Source organism: Procambarus clarkii, chromosome 39 (assembly GCF_040958095.1).
Source record: "Procambarus clarkii isolate CNS0578487 chromosome 39, FALCON_Pclarkii_2.0, whole genome shotgun sequence".
Taxonomy (NCBI): Eukaryota; Metazoa; Arthropoda; class Malacostraca; order Decapoda; family Cambaridae; genus Procambarus; species Procambarus clarkii.
The window spans coordinates 21,320,240-21,324,152 of NC_091188.1; the positions used below are offsets into that span (position 1 = coordinate 21,320,240).

Below are 3,913 nucleotides of genomic sequence, written 5' to 3' on the forward strand. Positions count from 1 at the left end.
ATGCTCTTATACATATTCAGTGTTGTTCAACATCCTCAGAGCAGTTCAACATCTACAGTGCTGTTATACAACTGCATTACTATTAAACAACTGCAGTGCTGTTATACAACTTCAATGCTATCATACAACGGCAGTATTGCTGAAATAACACTTCAGTGCTCTTCAACAACTACAGTGCTGATAAACAACTGCAGTGCTGTTCAACATCTACAGTGCTGATATGTAGGTGTAGTGCTGTTCAAATCTACAGTGAATAGATTTTGTTCTCTCTCCCAGACAGACGTTGTAGCTCTCCCAGACAAACAATTTAGTTCTCCCAATCAAACGTTCCAGTTCTCCCATACAAACGTTACAGTTCTCCCACACACACGTTGTAGTTCTCCCTCACAAACGTTTCAGTTCTCCCTCACAAACCTGCAAATCCATCGGCAATGCCATAATAAACGTTTTCCTAACAAAACACAATTACATGTATTCACAGAAAATAAAACTACTCCATCCGACATCTCTTTAAAACACTATTGCGTCGCCGCAACGGTACTCCCCCATCCTGGGCAGGGTCCACCTGGGAACGTGTCCAAACATGTCGCAGGCCGCCTCCCTGGTCGCAAGGCTGGGGCCTACCTCACTCAGTCAGTGCTTGACCTCCGGCGAGGGCTGACGTATCACTTCGCCGCTCAAAGATGTACTCCTATCTGTACTCTCTTATTTGAGCTAACTGCCTTAGTATAATATATATATTATATATAAACACTTGCCATGATCGCTGGGCACACGATCAAACACAGGCAACCACTGCAACAACTGTTATATTAGCTTACCACAGAATTGGAATCTGGAGGGCGCTCGATCAGCTGTGGCTCAAAGATGTCGTCCCCTCTGTGACATCCAGGTCTCCTTTAGACTGCACCACAGCTCTTCTGCTCCTGACTTGAGTGGATTAAATCTTCTCACAGGCTTCATACATAAAACGCCTGCCTGGTTCCCTCCTCTTGAAGGAGTACACAATTAGGGGGTCATCCTCTACCAGGAGCTCAACGGAGCGCGACCTTCCCTCACGACTTCTGTTGCTCAAGTAAGTTTAAGATGTCAGCAAAGTATCGACATATCATGTCATGTCACTTATTTACATGTTCATCCTCTGTTCATGATTTTAAACTATTTACTGACATTTATCATGTATTTAGTATATATTCATATATCTATACTTCTTCTGACCTCTCAATCAGGTTCAGTAGGCGGAGTAACTCTCAGACAGGTAGACTCATTCTTCAGGCTACCTGGGGTCATAACACAGTGCTGATATACAACTGCAGTACTACTCAACATCTACAGTGCTGATATACAACTGCAGTGCTGATATACAACTGCAGTGGTGTTCAACATCAGTGCTGATATGTAACTGGAGTGCTGTTCAACATCGACAGTGTTGTTATACATTTGCAGAGCTGTTCAACATCTACAGTGCTGTTATACATTTGCAGAGCTGTTCAACATATACAGTGCTGTTATACGACTGCAGTGTTGTTGTACTGCTGTGCAGTGCTCTAAAATAGTCACAAAGTAACAGAACGATGTTTGCATGTTGCTCGCGTTATGTTACGAGGTGTAAAAACACACACAACAGCTTTGATTTGATTTTGTTATTAGAAAATTGAAGACTGTCTTACGACTGTTGATTTTCTATGTTACGTTACTAGCTCTAAAACAGTCACTCAGTAATAGAACGATATTTGCATGTTGGTTGCTACGTTACGCGGTGTAAAAACACACAGTAGCTTTGATTTGATTTGATTTTGTTATACGAAGAAGGAAGTTATTTGGGAAAAAATGATGTTTGCACATTTTTTAAAATATTATTAGTATTGTCGTTGTAAATGTCTTAGTGTTTAATAAAGAATAAAATTATATGTAAAGGGTTTACGCCCTTAACTACTTATTGCTGTTCTGAATACCGGGACATGTGTCAGTGCAAACCTTAGGGGTGTCAAGTGAATGGGGCGGCCAAGAGCACCCGATTCTCTGATGCAAACACGCGAAAGACTTGTGAGGTTGTATACTCCAGATGACCGAGTCGCATAGCTCAGAATCAGACACCTCTTATGACGCGCAGGAATATCCCTGCAAAAAAAACCTCTTATGACTGATAAGGTGAGTTGTCAGTCAACAACAAACAACTGTGAAAGCTGGGGTGGTGAGAGGGGCAAATACACACACGTCCTTCTTTACTGTGAAAAAAACTAACAAAACAGCACCACCAGCCATAGCTTCTGGGTAGACATCTTCACTCCCCTCCCCACCCATATCCCTTCCCCTCACCTGCTTCACACACTCATCCCTAACCATATACCTAAAAAAAAATCGATCTCCTGGGCACACCCCCCACATGGAAGGGCCCTTCCACTCCACCCTCAACTTATCCTTCTATTTCCCACATACTTTATTTAACTATATTTAACCACATGCTTAAGTCTACGCTACATACACACACTCATTCATCTTACACACCTGCTGCTGCTGCTCCTATACTTAATCCTTACACCCTTACACTTACATGGCTCACAACCCTCCACATGACCCAAAATGCGGTAAGATTAATAATTCTAACACGAATTTTCTCGATCTTTCTTATGTTTCTTTTCACTGTTGATGGTAATTGAAAAATCAATTCTCCAAAATTCATTTATATTCGAATTCATTTATATTTTATAATGCGCCGCCGAAAACCAGGTGCGAGTGATACACCCCTGGAGAACCCCCGAGAACACACTATGACTAAAGCTGTGTGCATCCCCTGAGCACGAGGGCCTAATTGGCTCACCTGCTCAGGTGTTGCACACGGTTCTAGTCATAATTTACCCTACTTAGTGCTGTTCCCCATCTACAGTACTCATATATACAACTGCAGAGCTGTTCAACATCTACAGTACTTATATACAACTGCAGAGCTGTTGAACATCTACAGTACTTATATACAACTGCAGAGCTGTTGAACATCTACAGTGCTGATATACAACTGCAGAGTTGTTGGACATCTACAGCTGTTTAAAATCAGTAAATTTAATTGAGTTTCTCGGTCGCTGTAGAGGATGATGATATAAGATGAGTTCCCTCATAAAGGCTCGTCACACTGGCGGCTAGAAAGAAACCCGGCTGCTTTTAGTTCTCCTTTTGTATCGATGAGCCGGAAGTGTAGATCGCTGTGAAGCACCTGGCACACACCAGGTCCGAGGAGCTGAGACCCAACTGGGACAAAGTTATACCGATGATCGACTTTCATGAATTTACGTGACACGACTGTTACCTGTGGTGGGCAGGGGCATTTACTTGACCGGATGTTAAAGGGTATGTCTCTCAAGATGTCTCTCAAAGCGGGGACACAAGGCAAGTGCCACCCCAGTTGTTTGCCTCTGCTCCGTGGTAGTAGTGTAACTCCATACGGTCGTCCAACACGAAGGGAGCAGAAATGCGGCACATTAGAAAACGAGGCTCTACTGTACACCAGGCAGTGACGAGGCGTTGCTGTACACCAGGCAGCGACGAGGCTCTGCTGTACACCAGGCAGCGACGAGGATCTGCTATATACCAGGCAGCGAAAAGGATATGCTGTACACCAGGCAGCGTCGATGTTGTGCTGTCCACCAGGCAGCGACAAGGGTCTGATGTACACCAGGCAGCGACAAGGATCTGTTGTACACCAGGCAGCGTCGAGGTTCTGCTGTACACCAGGCAGCGACAAGGATCTGCTGTACACCAGGCAGCAACAAGACTCTGCTGTACACCAGGCAGCGACAAATCCCTGCTGTACACCAGGCAGCGACGAGGGTCTGTTGTACACCAGGCAGCGACGAGGCTCTGCTGTTCGCCAGGCAGCATCGAGACGATGTTGTTCACCATGCAGCGACGAGTCTGC

At 44.5% G+C, this 3,913-nt stretch overlaps 1 long non-coding RNA gene across 1 annotated transcript; it reads left to right on the forward strand.

Annotated features, from left to right (window-relative positions):
* Positions 1-664: 664 nt before the first annotated feature.
* Positions 665-1,939, forward strand: LOC138372517 (uncharacterized). Its single transcript, XR_011230883.1, has 2 exons — positions 665-1,075; positions 1,230-1,939. It is a non-coding gene; the product is annotated as an uncharacterized lncRNA (long non-coding RNA).
* Positions 1,940-3,913: the final 1,974 nt, after the last annotated feature.